Source organism: Phyllobates terribilis, unplaced genomic scaffold (genome assembly GCF_046119375.1).
Source record: "Phyllobates terribilis strain yellow unplaced genomic scaffold, ASM4611937v1 Scaffold_2__4_contigs__length_985480577, whole genome shotgun sequence".
Lineage (NCBI taxonomy): Eukaryota > Metazoa > Chordata > Amphibia > Anura > Dendrobatidae > Phyllobates > Phyllobates terribilis.
This window is the reverse complement of record NW_027362762.1, coordinates 655131478-655149103: the sequence shown is the minus strand read 5'-3', so window position 1 is coordinate 655149103 and position 17626 is coordinate 655131478. Positions and strand designations below refer to the sequence as shown.

Genomic DNA, 17626 nt, shown 5'->3' with positions numbered 1-17626 from the left:
TTGGTCCTTCACTAGGACCACCCGATATGGGTAATGGCTGCGTACACATGAACACAAACTGCCCTCAATTCCTGGATGCTACTTGGCATCCTTCTGCCATAGAGTATTCTGAGGAAGACATTAATTAATTTTCGGGATCATGATTGGGTTTGGAAAAATGTATCATTGTTTTTCACAATAGTAGAAATAAAACGTGTAGCTGATTGAGCATGGGGCTCCTCATGAAAGTAAGTCACACTTATTATGGTTACATTGGACAGTATTGTGGATCTCTGTAATAATAAATTATACTTGAAGCTTTGGATTTTATCCATGAATGGACTTTATTAGTAAAATAATAGTTAAAATCTTCTCTACTGCAGGTTTATATTTCCGGACCTTGAGGGTCCATTATAGGGATTGAAGGGAATGTGCGTAAACTGTAACACAGTAGTAAAAGTCAGATAATGATCTGACTTCTGCATCTACATAAGAAGCTAGATATTGTTTCTTATCTTGTACTAATCTTGGCTTACTGTTTTGATTCTGAGCATTATAGCTCTCCCTGTTGTTATTAGGCACACTGACGGCTGCATATCAGCCAGGCTGAGCTTTGAGAATGCAGTGGGACAACTCTCTGCTTCTCAGTGCTGCTCAGCCTTTTCCAGGATGCAGATCGCCAGAAGAAACTGTTTAGCCAGCAAAGAATTCTGGGAAATGATCGCCCTAATGCTGGCAGATTTGTGAATGTGTCTAGATCATGATTCAGGCTTCAATTCTGGATTAGTTCAAGATAAATAACCTGCTTTCAAGTAACAATCGGAATTATGCTTTGGATAAACTCAAGTAATCAGATTGATAATATTCCAGTATTCATGCACAAAATGGGAAAAGTAGAAAAGTGAAATCTCCTATAGGTTCTTGAAGAGTTAAAACATGCTGATCATATATATTCTTTCTAATTGGACTTCTTTTCTGTTTGAAAAAAAGAAAAAGTAATGCTCCTGGGTGAATAATCCACTTTATTGTAACATTTAAAAATTAATTCCAAAAAAATACATGGAGGAAAAAAAGAGAAAAGCTACGCGTTTCAAATGCTATCTGGCATTCTTTATCAAATCTCAGTGGGAAAATTTTCCCAGCAACCCTAAATATACCGGTGAACGAATCAAAACAGAATACTAGGAGCATGTGATGGCATAAGTCGTCATAGTAAAAACATAGATGTGAATTTAGAGGGGACGAGTCCCCTCTAATATTGTAAAGTGCTGCGGAATGTGTTGCCACTATAAAAATAAAAATTATTATTAATTGTTATTAAAACAGAAATAGTTACAAAGTCCAACAGGAAAATGGTATAAATATACAGTATATGATAATAAATGATTAAATTCAGACATTTCAATAGTGATATATAGTTTAAATCTGCACAGAGAAATCATCCGGAGATCTGGAGCCAAGATTAAAAATCCAAAAGGCTTCTCTTGTTAATAGGCGTCTCCTTATGTCACCTCCATGTGCTGGTCTATTAACCTTTACAATGCCAAATGCTTGAAAGGAAGAAACCTTTCGATGGTGATTAAAAATAAAATGTTTAGCAGCAGTGGATATAGATCTGCCTGGCAACAACAGGGAAATTTCCCTATTGGTTCATTTTGATCACTGTGATAAACCATATCACAGTGATCAAAATAAAAAAAAAATAAAGCAAACCCCCTCTTGTACCCCACTTAGCTAAATAAAAAATTATAAAATAAAAAAGATATATTTAGGGTTAGAGTTAGGGTTAGAGTTAGGGTTAGAGTTAGGGTTAGAGTTAGGGTTAGGGTTAGAGTTAGGGTTAGAGTTAGGGTTAGAGTTAGGGTTAGGGTTAGAGTTAGGGTTAGAGTTAGGGTTAGGGTTAGGGTTAGGGTTAGAGTTAGGGTTAGGGTTAGAGTTAGGGTTAGGGTTAGGGTTAGGGTTAGAGTTAGGGTTAGAGTTAGGGTTAGAGTTAGAGTTAGGGTTAGGGTTAGGGTTAGGGTTAGAGTTAGGGTTAGAGTTAGGGTTAGGGTTAGGGTTAGAGTTAGGGTTAGGGTTAGGGTTAGAGTTAGGGTTAGAGTTAGAGTTAGGGTTAGAGTTAGGGTTAGAGTTAGGGTTAGGGTTAGGGTTAGAGTTAGGGTTAGAGTTAGGGTTAGAGTTAGGGTTAGGGTTAGGGTTAGGGTTAGAGTTAGGGTTAGAGTTAGGGTTAGAGTTAGGGTTAGAGTTAGGGTTAGAGTTAGGGTTAGAGTTAGGGTTAGAGTTAGGGTTAGAGTTAGGGTTAGAGTTAGGGTTAGAGTTAGGGTTAGAGTTAGAGTTAGGGTTAGAGTTAGGGTTAGGGTTAGAGTTAGGGTTAGAGTTAGGGTTAGAGTTAGAGTTAGAGTTAGGGTTAGAGTTAGGGTTAGAGTTAGGGTTAGAGTTAGGGTTAGAGTTAGGGTTAGAGTTAGGGTTAGAGTTAGGGTTAGGGTTAGGGTTAGAGTTAGGGTTAGAGTTAGGGTTAGAGTTAGAGTTAGAGTTAGAGTTAGGGTTAGGGTTAGAGTTAGGGTTAGAGTTAGGGTTAGAGTTAGGGTGAGAGTTAGGGTGAGAGTTAGGGTGAGAGTTAGGGTGAGAGTTAGGGTGAGAGTTAGGGTGAGAGTTAGCCTAGGGTTAACTTAGGGTTAGGGTTAGCCTAGGGTTAGCTTAGGGTTAGTGTTAGCCTAGGGTTAGCTTTGGATTAGTGTTAGCCTAGGGTTAGGTTTAGCCCAGGCTTAGGGTTAGCTTAGTGCTAGGGTTAGCTTAGGGTTAGCCCAGGATTAGGGTTACGGTTACTATTAGGGTTAGGGTTGGAAGCTTTTCAAAAGTAAAGAAATAAAATGATGACAATATGGTGACCAGTGTTGAGCGCAAGTGCTCGCTACTTAAGTTTGCATTGGGTGCTCGAGTGTCATGCTCAAGTCCTCGCCCTGCATGTTTCGTGGTTGTTACACAGCCAAAAAAAACATGCGGGGATTGCCTGCCATACATGAGCGATCCCCGTATGTTTTTTTTGGGTGTCTAACAACCCCTGAAATGTGGGGCAGGGACTCGAGTACCCGCGATACTTGGTGCATACCTGAGTACACGATACAAACTCAAGTAGCGAGTACTTGCGCTCAAGACTATTGACAACTTATTCAATATGATGACCTAATGTTATCAAATTCTGTGTCGTACCTCTGGGTTCAAAATGTTCACTATACCCCTTGATAAAATCCTTGAGGGGTCTAGTTTCCAAAATGGTGTCACTTGTGGGGTTTCCACTGTTTAGGCACATCAGGGGCTCCCCAAACGCAACATTGTGTCCTCTAATTATTCAAGCAAATTTTACATTCAAAATGTCAAATGGCGCTCCTTCCCTTCCGAACCCTGTCGTGTGCCCAAACAGCGGTTTTCCCCCACATATGGGGTATCGGCGTGCTCAGGAGAAATTGCACAACAAATTTTGTGGCCCATTTTCTCTTGTTACCCTTGAGAAAATTAAAAATTTGTGGCCTTTAGTAAAATGTGTGTGAAAAAAATTAAATGTTCATTTTTTTCCTTCCACGTTGTTTCAGTTCCTGTGAAGCACGTGAAGGGTTAATAAACTTCTTGAATGTGGTTTTGAGCACCTCAAGGGGTACAGTTTTTATAATGGTGTCACTTTTGGGTATGTTATGTCATGTAGACCCCTCAAAGTCACTTCAAATGTGATGTGGTTCCTAAAAAAATGATTTTGTAAATTTTGTTGGAAAAATGAGAAAAAGCTGGTCAACATTTAACCCTTAGAACTTCCTAGCAAAAAAAAATTTTGGTTCCAAAATTGTGCTGATGTGAAGTAGACATGTGGGAAATGTTATTTATTGACTTTTTTGTGTGACATATCTCTCTGATTTAAGGGCATAAAAATTCAAAGTTTGAAAATTGCAAAATGTTCGTCAAATTTCCTTTTTTTTCACAAATAAAGTCATATCGAAGAAATTTTACCACTAGCATGAAGTACAATATGTCACGAAAAAACAATCTCAAAATCAGGGGGATCCGTTGAAGCGTTCCAGAGCTATTACCTCATATTACTAGTGGTCAGAATTGTAAAATTTGGCTTGGTCATTGAGTACATAATTGGCGCCGTCCTTAAGGGGTTAGTCCTGATAAATTCTTATCTGTGACCTTACTTACTGTGACCAATATGTTTACAAAACCTTATAATTAATTATATTTGCTAAATGATCAGGAAGAGGTGATGCTGGGCGGGGAATAGGGCTGGAGTGACGAGAAGCTTCGGATCTACCATAGTTTCTCGGCCTCATTTCTGGATCAATTCACATACATGGCCATGTAAAGGTATTGCTAGATTGGTACATGGTCATGTAAAGGTATTGCTAGATTTGTACATGGTCATGTAAAGGTATTGCTAGATTTGTACATGGCCATGTAAAGGTATTGCTAGATTGGTACATGGCCATGTAAAGGTATTGCTAGATTGGTGCATGGCCATGTAAAGGTATTGCTAGATTGGTACATGGCCATGTAAAGGTATTGCTAGATTGGTACATGGCCATGTAAAGGTATTGCTAGATTGGTACATGGCCATGTAAAGGTATTGCTAGATTGGTACATGGCCATGTAAAGGTATTGCTAGATTGGTACATGGCCATGTAAAGGTATTGCTAGATTGGTACATGGCCATGTAAAGGTATTGCTAGATTGGTGCATGGCCATGTAAAGGTATTGCTAGATTGGTACATGGCCATGTAAAGGTATTGCTAGATTTGTACATGGTCATGTAAAAGTATTGCTAGATTTGTACATGGCCATGTAAAGGTATTGTTAGATTGGTACATGGCCATGTCAAGGTATTGCTAGATTTGTACATGGCCATGTAAAGGTATTGCTAGATTGGTACATGGCCATGTAAAGGTATTGCTAGATTGGTACATGGCCATGTAAAGGTATTGCTAGATTGGTACATGGCCATGTAAAGGTATTGCTAGATTGGTACATGGCCATGTAAAGGTATTGCTAGATTGGTACATGGCCATGTAAAGGTATTGCTAGATTGGTACATGGCCATGTAAAGGTATTGCTAGATTGGTACATGGCCATGTAAAGGTATTGCTAGATTGGTACATGGCCATGTAAAGGTATTGCTAGATTGGTACATGGCCATGTAAAGGTATTGCTAGATTGGTACATGGCCATGTAAAGGTATTGCTAGATTTGCACATGGCCATGTAAAGGTATTGCTAGATTTGCACATGGCCATGTAAAGGTATTGCTAGATTTGTACATGGCCATGTAAAGGTATTGCTAGATTGGTACATGGCCATGTAAAGGTATTGCTAGATTGGTACATGGTCATGTAAAGGTATTGCTAGATTGGTACATGGCCATGTAAAGGTATTGCTAGATTGGTACATGGCCATGTAAAGGTATTGCTAGATTGGTACATGGCCATGTAAAGGTATTGCTAGATTGGTACATGGCCATGTAAAGGTATTGCTAGATTGGTACATGGCCATGTAAAGGTATTGCTAGATTGGTACATGGCCATGTAAAGGTATTGCTAGATTGGTACATGGCCATGTAAAGGTATTGCTAGATTGGTACATGGCCATGTAAAGGTATTGCTAGATTGGTACATGGCCATGTAAAGGTATTGCTAGATTGGTGCATGGCCATGTAAAGGTATTGCTAGATTGGTACATGGCCATGTAAAGGTATTGCTAGATTTGTACATGGTCATGTAAAAGTATTGCTAGATTTGTACATGGCCATGTAAAGGTATTGTTAGATTGGTACATGGCCATGTCAAGGTATTGCTAGATTTGTACATGGCCATGTAAAGGTATTGCTAGATTGGTACATGGCCATGTAAAGGTATTGCTAGATTTGCACATGGCCATGTAAAGGTATTGCTAGATTTGCACATGGCCATGTAAAGGTATTGCTAGATTTGTACATGGCCATGTAAAGGTATTGCTAGATTTGTACATGGTCATGTAAAGGTATTGCTAGATTGGTACATGGTCATGTAAAGGTATTGCTAGATTGGTACATGGCCATGTAAAGGTATTGCTAGATTGGTACATGGCCATGTAAAGGTATTGCTAGATTGGTACATGGCCATGTAAAGGTATTGCTAGATTGGTACATTACCATGTAAAGGTATTGCTAGATTTGCACATGGTCATGTAAAGGTATTGCTAGATTGGTACATGGCCATGTAAAGGTATTGCTAGATTGGTACATGGCCATGTAAAGGTATTGCTAGATTGGTACATTACCATGTAAAGGTATTGCTAGATTGGTACATGGCCATGTAAAGGTATTGCTAGATTGGTACATGGCCATGTAAAGGTATTGCTAGATTGGTACATGGCCATGTAAAGGTATTGCTAGATTGGTACATGGCCATGTAAAGGTATTGCTAGATTGGTGCATGGCCATGTAAAGGTATTGCTAAATTGGTACATGGCCATGTAAAGGTATTGCTAGATTTGTACATGGTCATGTAAAAGTATTGTTAGATTGGTACATGGCCATGTCAAGGTATTGCTAGATTGGTACATGGCCATGTAAAGGTAATGCTAGATTGGTACATGGCCATGTAAAGGTAATGCTAGATTGGTACATGGCCATGTAAAGGTATTGCTAGATTGGTACATGGCCATGTAAAGGTATTGCTAGATTTGTACATGGTCATGTAAAGGTAATGCTAGATTGGTACATGGCCATGTAAAGGTATTGCTAGATTTGTACATGGTCATGTAAAGGTAATGCTAGATTGGTACATGGTCATGTAAAGGTAATGCTAGATTTGTACATGGTCATGTAAAGGTAATGCTAGATTAATCTTTGAAAGAGCTACATGCATATATAAAGACTTTCAGAGGTAAAATCCTGCTGACAGATTTATTTTCGGCAAACACGTTTGTTCCCTTGATAAAAATTGACCACCATCCAGAGAAACATGGGCAGTGGTGACCAAAGAGCAGATGAAGATATGGCTATGGGTGGCCGCTGTATGAAGAAGGGTTTATGTCAAAACTTATTGGCAACACAAAATATCTCATCATTAGGCATTAAAAAAATATTTCAGCAGCTAATTTGCACATATACTGCATATATTTTAGATATGTTATTGAGTTCTGGCTGACGACCTTTGTACAATTAGAATGAGAATTTGTTATGCTGTACAGCTGTGACGAGTGCACTAGATGGCAGTGTTTCGCTGTGGTTAAATATTGAAAAGCATCAGTTTGGGTTATAGTCAGAACCTGGTAAGAGTACTGTTTGTTGGAAATGTCCACCTCCGTTTCACATAGAACAGTCTTTATAAACTGATCACAGTGACCTTCTTCTGAATTGTTTCATTGACATAACAAAGTTAAATATTATTTTGATGTAGTATAATTTGTTTAGCATACCCGCCATACAATAATCATTCAAAATATTATTATATGAATCGTGTACTCTGCAGAAATTGGATGAGACATATTAACATATTAAATCTAAAGTTAGGAGGAGGGATGACTTGAACATTTTAAGAAAAGGTTCTGAGATGCAGATCACTGGCGTGCTTGAAATGATTTAACTCAGAGCAATACATGGCTGCTTCAGATCTTAGCGAAGTGTCCTTTGTTTAGCAGAAGTTGTATGGTTGGGTATATATTTATTTTGTATGATTTTCATCCGTTTTTGGTCCGTGTGTCTGTTTTGACCACAAGCTTTTCACCAGAGCTTCCCCCACCAATTCATGCCCATATACTGTAATAGGTATGTACTATCTGTGAAAACATCAGATGGAACATGTGAAGTGTCAGACATCCGAATGAGGCCTAACCAGGAAATATTTCCGATTTTAGTTTAAAATATGAATAAAATGATCTTATTTTGTATTCGGCTAGACGTATATATGCTGTAATGAATCTGTCGTAAAGAGTATCGATTGTGAGGTTTATAGAAGAGATGAACAGAACGTCGTCTTCAGATATTGTACCAGCTTTCTTCTTTCATAAAATTCTCCATCATTTCTTTTTGCTGGAAATATTCTCTTCCCTAAGAATGTTCTCTACGTATTCGTCGCCAGGCTTATTCTACCAGCGGAGTTTTCTTAGCTGAGCAGCAGTCCATTAATTTTAGTGTAGCGTTTTTTAGGATGGGGTGAGTCTGCAATGAATAAATGAGCTGCAGACTCAAGGAAAGTAATCAAAATTGGAATAGGACACACAGCTGGGTCCATCTGCTCTCCCTACTCTCTGCACTCTTTAAAAAAAATGCAATCTTATTTTAATGCAATTTCTTCATAATGATCTTCTTTTTTTCCTCTTCTCAGCACCATTTAGCCAACAGTTTCTTTTCTTTTTTCTTTAGGGCAGTCGGCAATGGGTATTGTTTTGCAGGGAGTACAGATGAATTTTACATAGGTTGCTTCATACCAGATAAATGAGTAATTCCAACTTGATATTTTGAGATCATGAGAGGAATAAAGAACAAATTGATGAAATAATTAATATCAATTTCCACCTTTTATAGGATTTCTGTTTTGATCATGTCTGCTAGTGGGAATAGATACCTTGCTTGAATGTAAAGTCAAAAGATGTGTCAAGCTCTAAGTAATGTTTATCGCAGGGTTCACATTAAAAAACAGCTACTGTAATAATAGGTTCCAGATATTTGTAGAAGTCCTGTTCTGAACATACACATGTAGTGGCCAGATGTACGCCATGTATGGAGCCAGAACGGAGTGGCTCTGGTCATTGCTTAGTGGCTGCTCTGGGTACTGCACATAGCTGGGAGCAGCCGCTAATCAACATACAGAGCCACGCTATTCCACCTGCCCCAGCAGATAATAGCTGATTGGTGGGGTTGTCGGGTGTCAGACCCCCACACTAATCTGATATTGATGACCTATACTACTTATAGGTCATCAATATATCAATGGGGATTTAATTCAAGGGATTTTACAGTAATATGACATTATTAACCATTTAGGTAGTACATCCATCTTTAAAGAGATAAAGGGTCTGGAGTTGATTCTACTTGTAGAATTTGCATTATTTTCTTAGTTACAGACTTAATGGAGTCAGTGCAACTGGAACAGGCCTACAATAGGCTAACTACTGGTAGAGGAAGAATGACGTGTAGGTTATAAGAACATACCATTATTAAACAAAAACCTCTGATCTGTTGCAGAGAAATCGACTTTTAAAGTGATGCACAAATGAGGCTGGAAGTGATTTGGGCAGGACAGAGCACTTTCCACTGGCTTAGCTCACAGTTGCCACTGTAGGTAGCCAAAAAAAAATTGGGGCCATTACATGAGCATTTTTGCTGGATTAATGGGGGATTGAAAAGGTGATAGTTTTTATTTCTTATAGATGAACAAATAGCCTGTTTAAATCTTCAGGGAGCTTTGCATAATAAATACAGAGCTTAGGCTTCTGTGAAAAAAGTAGAAGCAAATTATTAGACTAGAATTGTTACCTAAAATCAACAAATTGTTTAAAGGAGAATATCCAATCAATCTCAGATGTGTGTATATAGAAAAAAGGCACAGAGGTTAGCCGCTCTCTTCACACTGCACAGCTCTCCTGTCCACACAATGGCGGCTGTGACCAGACCTGTCCATCAGTCTCCTCCTCACATGGACCAGCTGATTTTCTATGGGAGGAGGCTTATGTACCGCTTTGGTCACATGACAATCCACCAGCAGCCATTTTTGGATAGAAGTGCTCGTTGGTTTGTAAGGAAAGTGGCCAACCCCTTTAAATGTCTAAAATATTATACTTCAGGTTCTGATGTTTGCAGAAGCGATGTACCACTTTATTGAAAGTTTTCATGCTTTTTTTAAACAAAAGCTATAAATAATTGTCTATGTGTAAAAATATATAGTTGAACACTGATCCATTTTGATTGCTGACAATAGGAGATTTTTTTCAGTGTTGGGCAAATTGTTTTCTTTTGGCCCAATCACGGTTAACTATAATTGTTTTCCTCCATCACGTCGCCTCCTTCACCCCAGTTGTTCTTGATTGAAATATGTCTTTTTTTTTTTTTTTTCTTCTTTTAACCTTTTACAATATGCAACTACATAAAGAGCAGCCCGCAGCTCCCTAGTGTGAATTTTTAAATGGTGGTTGAAATGAGAAGTTTCTTGTACAGACTTATAGAACTAAATACACTGTGTGTATGTGTTATATATACACTATATATACAGTGCCTACAAGTAGTATTCAACCCCCTGCAGATTTAGCTGGTTGACACATGCGGAATTAACTTGGCATTGTGACATTTGTACTGTAGATCAGCCTGGAAGTGGGAAATGCACTGCAGCAAATTTTGCTTTTTTTTTTTTTAAAAAAACGTTAAAAGTTAATTCAGAGTGTCATTTATTATTCAACCCCTCAAACCACAAGAATTCTGTTTGGTCCCCCAAAAGTATTAAGAAGTAGTTCAGGCACCAAGAATAATGAGCTTCACATGTGTGGATTAAAGATCTCTTTTGCCAGCCTTTTCTGACTATTTAAGACCCTCCCCAAACTTGTGAACAGCACTCAGACATGGTCAACATGGGAAAGACAAAGGAGCATTCCAAGGCCATCAGAGACAAGATCGTGGAGGGTCACAAGGCTGGCAAGGGGTACAAAACCCTTTCCAAGGAGTTGGGCCTACCTGTCTCCACTGTTGGGAGCATCATCCGTAAGTGGAAGGCTTATGGAACTACTGTTAGCCTTCCACGGCCAGGACAGCCTTTGAAAGTGTCCTCCCGTGCCGAGGCCAGGCTTGTCCGAAGAGTCAAGGCTAACCCAAGGACAACAAGGAAGGAGCTCCGGGAAGATCTCATGGCAGTGGGGACATTGGTTTCAGTCAATACCATAAGTAAGGTACTCCACCGCAATGGTCTCCGTTCCAGACGAGCCCGTAAGGTACCTTTACTTTCAAAGCGTCATGTCAAGGCTCGTCTACAGTTTGCTCATGATCACTTGGAAGACTCTGGTTCAAGGTTCTATGGTCTGATGAGACCAAGATCGAGATCTTTGGTGCCAACCACACACGTGACGTTTGGAGACTGGATGGCACTGCATACGACCCCAAGAATACCATCCCTACAGTCAAGCATGGTGGTGGCAGCATCATGCTGTGGGGCTTTTTCTCTGCCAAGGGGCCTGGCCATCTGGTCCGCATCCATGGGAAGATGGATAGCACGGCCTACCTGGAAATTTTGGCCAAGAAACTCCGCTCCTCCATCAAGGATCTTAAGATGGGTCGTAATTTCATCTTCCAACAAGACAATGACCCAAAGCACACAGCCAAGAAAACCAAAGCCTGGTTCAAGAGGGAAAAAGTCAAGGTGTTGGAGTGGCCTAGTCAGTCTCCTGACCTTAACCCAATTGAAAACTTGTTGAAGGAGCTCAAGAATAAAGTCCACATGAGACACCCAAAGAACCTAGATAACTTGGAGAAGATCTGCATGGAGGAGTGGGCCAAGGTAACTCCACAGACCTGTGCCGGCCTGATCAGGTCTTATAAAAGATGATTATTAGCTGTAATTGCAAACAAGGGTTATTCCACAAAATATTAAACATAGGGGTTGTATAATAATTGACCCACACTTTTATGTTTAAAATTTAATAAAATTCAACTGAGCGACATAACTTTTTGGTTTGTAAGATTTATGCTTCTGTTCATAAAACCTACTCTCGTTTGCAGTTTGAAGGCTCTAACTTATTTGCATCTTATCAAACCAGCTAAATCTGCAGGGGGTTGAATACTACTTGTAGGCACTGTATCTAAACATATACAGTGTATGTAGTTCTATAAGTCTGTACAAGAAACTTCTCATTTCAACCACCATTTAAAAATTCACTGTGTGTGTATTTACACAGACAATAGCGACCAAAAGTTTTGCATTTTTTTTTCTAGTGTGATTCCTTCTGTCTGGTTGTTGTGATGCCATTTCCCTGGTGATGAATTGAATGTACATGAAGTTGTCATCATGCAAGACCTTAATTTTAACCAAAATGCTTTTGAATATAGGTATGATCATTTAATTAAAGAAAACGGACTGCCAAAAGTTTGGCATATACTATTTATAGATCACAACATAGAGAGTAATTCATTGTTTACAATGCCATAACTTAGTATTTTGTAGCATAACCTCTTGATTTAGTTACTGCACCACACCGACAGGGCATTGAAGCCACTAGGGTATTCAAGACATCTTGAGGGGTCTTACTCCATTCCATTTGTAAATCTGCAAACAATTCATCCTTATTGCTATGGATACGGGCCCCAACTTGTCACCCTAACTCGTCCCAAAGATGCTCTATAGGGTTTAAATCAGGTGATTGACTTGGCCATTTCAACAGGAGAACATTTTTCTTTGCTAACCAATTTTTGACGAAATTGAATGCGTTCTTAGAATCATTGTCTTGCTGGAATTTCCATCACCTGCCTACTTTAGTTTTACCATGTGGCAGCATTACATTCTCCATTATATCCTTGTACATGGTAGCATTCATATTTCCATCAATTCTATGCAGAGGGGCAATGGCAGATGCAGAAAAGCAGCCCCAAACCATGACATTACCACCACCATGTTTCACTGTAGGTGTTTGGTACCTTACATCATTTTTTTTCCAACTGGGCGGTATATATATTGCTTTCCATCACTACCAAACAGACTGAACTTGGATTCATCTGACCACAACACCTTAGACCAATCTGTTTTTTTCCATTGGCTGTGTTCTTTGGTAAATTCAAGTCGGACCTTCCGGTTTTTTGCAGAGATGAAAGTCTTCTTGACTGGAACTCATACATTCAACCCTACTGCTCTTAGCTGTCTTACCACAGTTTGGTGACTCACTTTGACCCCATATTCTTCGTTCATTTCGTGTGAAATCTGTACAGCATTTTTATAGACCTCAGATACTGATTTTTTCTTAATAATCAACTCTGGAGGAAGTTTTCCATGGTCGTCCACTTCTAGGTTTGTCAGCTGTTCCATAACCTTCTTTTTCTTTCTTTAATATATGTGACATGTGACTCTGAGAACTGTTGAATTCCTCTTTTTAGCTTTTGCCTGACTTCACTCTCAGAATAATAAGCTTCCTGACATCTGGTAATATATTTGGCTTTGTCTTTGCCATGTTTTAACCTAAAAACACACACACACACAAAAAATTTTTAGGCAAAGTTCGACTACCCCTGACAAAATATGCAAAACATTTGGTCCAGCAAATGTTGAAAACAGACACATAAAAGGATAAAACAATGTCGAACACAATTTTCGGCCTTATAGCTGACAACCATTTGCTTCCGGTTTACTAAAATCACCAGGAAAATGGCATCACAACAACCAGACAGAAGTAATCACACTTAAAAAAAAAAAAACTTTTGGACGCCGCACGCACGCACGCACGCACGCACGCACACACACACACACACACACACACACACACACACACACACACACACACACACACACACACACACACACACTGTAAATTTATAAAAGTGGGTGAAATTACAATTGTGTGTGTATATATGTGTGTGTATGCATGTATATATACACAGACACACACACCCAATCTCTCTCTTTTGTAGAAATACTGTGTATTCATCTGTATTCCACTCCACACATTCTTCACTGCTTTTTCAAGAGAATAAGCATAGTTCAAACACATACACCTTTTCTTCATAGGACTCGTCTTTAGGACCCATAAATTTGCTCCCTGCTGTGGTTTCAACAGGCATGAATAAGAGGAAGTGTAAATGCTTGGCATCCATTGTTCAGCTGTCCCTTCTCGGCATAGTCTAGATTTATTTTTCACATATTGCTGATGATTGCTGAAATGTGTGTCTTTGTAAGCACAAAGGTCAGTCAATGTACTGGAAAAGTAGTCTATTTTTTTCAAAACACTCCTTTTCTCCAGGTATTTGCCCATTTCTATAGATCGCGAGTTTGTTCAAGCTTCTTCCAATTGCATCTTGTGTTTTTCAATCTCTTAATTATACCAGTTATATTGTTACTTTATTATATCTTCCTTGTATATTGATGCTCTAAAACTGTGATTTGATGATGTTCTAGTTTTCTGGGTCAACTAGTAAATTTAATATCTTAAGTAATCAATCTAAAAATCCTGGAAAATGCTTTTAAGGTAAAAAAAAAAAAAAACAAAACTTAACATATCTGCTAACATGACCTATAGTATATTTTGTTTCCTCTTTTGTTATGGGGCTTTATGTTCAATACAGAGGACAACAAAGTGAGGTTGCCTTTAGATGAGAGACTTGGTTGCAGCTGTCCAGTCTAGGATGGCAGACACTGAACATGCAGGGATATGACAGCCTGAGCACACAAGAATTCAATACCTGACCAAATACAAAGCATCCAGTCGTGGATGGAATGTAAGTGTATATTTGAGGAGAGACTAGAACTCTAGTGCCACCTATAGGGAGTAGCAATCCTAAAAGTCAATATCGACCCTTCAACAAGCCTTGTCATATGACTTAGGATAAAAGCCAGAACCATAATCTCAACGTGCAAACACTGTGTTTCGGGGTACTGCTCCTCATCAGTGCAAAGTGTGAGAGACCATTTGCATATTTCCCAGAGGAGCATTGCTGCTTAAAAGTCTCCTCACCTTGACATGCTTATCATGTCACTCTCTGCAAGGAGAAACATTACCCCTTGGATATTTTTAGGAGGTCACGCCAGTTCATATCTCTGCAGACAAGTCTCGTCAAGATGCTCCATTTCTTTGGTTTCCAGATACTAATGTTTATAAAGTTATAAAAAAAATAGCTATAGAGTGTGCAAAGCAGTCATCAAAGCAAAAGGTGGCTACTTTGAAGAACCTAGAATATAAGACATATTTTCAGTTGTTTCACACTTTTTTGTTAAGTATATAATTCCACATGTGTTAATTCATAGTTTTGATGCCTTCAGTGTGAATGTACAATTTTCATAGTCATGAAAATACAGAAAAATCTTTAAATGAGAAGGTGTGTCCAAACTTTTGGTCTGTACTGTATGTGCGCTCTTGCTATATCCATATTCAGAGCTCAGCCAATACACTATATATGAAATAATCTCTACCATCAATGTGTTTTTTATTTCCTTTTCCCATTTTTTTATGAAAAAAACAAAAACTACAACATAGAATTTTTCTTTATTCTTAGGATGTACAAAGAAATAATTTAACATTTTTTACTTTTCTAACCCCTTAGTGACCAGACCAATTTTTTTAAATCAGACATGTCACTTTATGTAGTAATAACTCTGGAATGCTGCAAGATATCCCATTAGTTTTGAGAATGTTTTTTCGTGACACATGATACTTTATGATAATGGTGAATTTAGGTTGATATGTTTTGTGTTTATTTATAAAAATATCAGAAATTTGACAAAAAATTTTTAAAAATTAGCAATTTTCAAACTTTGAATGATTATCCCTTTAATCCAAATAGTGATACCACACAAAAACATTAATAAATAACATTTCCCTCATGTCTGCTTTACATCAGCACCATTTGAAAAATGTTGTTTTATTTTGTTAGCATTTTAGAAGGTTTAACAAAGAAGGAAATTTACAAAACTTATTTTTATAGGGACCTGTTCAGCTTTGAAGTGTCTTTGTGAGTCCTATATATTGGAAACCAGCCAAAAGTGATGCCATTTTAAAACCCTTAACCCTATACATAATCAAAATTGCTTTCAGGTAGTTCATGAACCCTTCAGGTGCTTTTCAGGAATTAATGCAAAGTGTCATGATAGGAATGAAAAAGTTTACTTTTGCCACCTAAATTTTGATAACTTTTGAATAGGTCACTACAAACGTCAGACTCTAAGGCCATTATTTTGCCATGAACTGCCATGGCAAAAATCAGGACCACACAATCAAGATCTTAGGGTGCCAATGGGGTTAAAGAGAAAGCCCCCGCACTCTGTTAACTATTTAGATTCTAAAGTCACTATTGAAAGCAGTATCTAAGGAGTTAAACAGCCATGGTTGGTGCCAATACTTATCAAGGCTGATGCAGCAAGTTGTCAGCTATAGTGTACAGGTGACAGCTACAGGATTGTCACCTGTTGGGGGATGCTAGTCTCTTATATCGCAGGTCAGTAAAAAGACGTATTGGTGGTCACTAAGGGGCTAATCATTTTTTTTCTTCACTTTAACTTCCTGTAAGATTGAGGCATTTATCTCAAGTAAAATATTGGCTTTATAACATAAAGTCTTATTTATTATTCAGAGTGTAAATTATCCCTTAATCCAAGACTGGATTTTTATCCTTTATCAACCACAGCCCAGGCATTGACATGACCTCCCTGGCTCTCAGAAGTGCTGTAACTTTGTGTGATGGGTGAAATATGGTGGTCCAAAATGGTGCTGGATCGTTGATGAGTTGTAGAATCTTGAAAATTTCCAATGAAATCTATATACGGTTATCGTGTTATTACTTCTCTATTAGTTCTGAGTCTTCCATTGGCTTTTCTGTAATTTGTATATATTGCCGTTTTTTTGCAACGTCGTAGACCTTTACTTATGCATAAAGCAGAGTCTACATCATTAACTTCTCAGCGAGTGAATGTGTTACTGGTGTACCTCTCCCCCGATCTTCTATACACCCCATTAGTTGCTGCTTTTTGTGCAAAAAAATGGTTTAACATAATGCACAGTGAAGAGTAATCATCATCTCATAGTTTCCATTTTGCATATCTGTGTATTTTCCTGGTCCTTGCTGTTTCATAGATTATTAGACATGAGTGAAGATGTAGGCAATGATACAATTTTCCAAGTATTTACTTTAGAGTTACATGTAAAGACCAAATTGTATATTTGCATATCATGACACAACATTTCTCATTGTGTAATTTGCTTTGATATTTGCTTTTAAAAATTACAGATTAACAATGTTGTATATGTATATAATGTGGATTAAAGATTGTGTCCACTACTGGACAACCCCAGCTAAATCGATTTAAGACCGAATTAAAATAACTCTCAGCGGTGCCATCCTAGCGATGTCAGCGCCGCCGTTTTCAGCGGTAATGTGATATTGTTGTGTCACTTGCCAGCTGAAGCCAACGAGTGGCTGCTTCTCCGGCACAGCTCATAATTCTTCCACCAGACCGGGCATCTGCATTGATGAAATAGTAAAGGCTGCAGCTGACGAGGGTCCGCTCATCTGGCACGTGACACAGCAATATCCCGTCGAAGCCAGATTCACTGGACTGTAGCCACTGCGTGAGGGGAGGATATACTGTTTTAATTTGGTCCTGAATTGATTTAGCTGTGTTTGTCTAGTTGTTACATATTGAAATTCTAATATGATTTTAGTAAAAAAGAAAAAAAAAATAGATTTTTTTTTAAAAGAAAAAATCTTCTGTGTTTGCTTACTTCAACTCCTAAAGAACATTGCAAGCTAGATGTAAAAAGCAAAAAATAGGGCTGGGAAGAATTTTAAAATATTAGAAATATGTTTGCAGATTTGTCAAATTCAACCATGCATATATTACATTGATGGTATTATTCTGTGGCCTTAAAGGTTCTGTTCACTCTCAGTGGATTTGTGACAGAAATGTTCATATATTTTAATGATATTGTTTCTGCAGCATGCACATTTA

General features: G+C 38.3%; 1 protein-coding gene across 2 annotated transcripts in view; it reads left to right on the top strand.

Moving 5' to 3' along the window:
* The window catches only part of ACACA (acetyl-CoA carboxylase alpha), a 486736-nt gene that overhangs the window by 158782 nt on the left and 310328 nt on the right, over positions 1–17626 (top strand). The gene's annotated exons all lie outside the window — the stretch shown is intronic.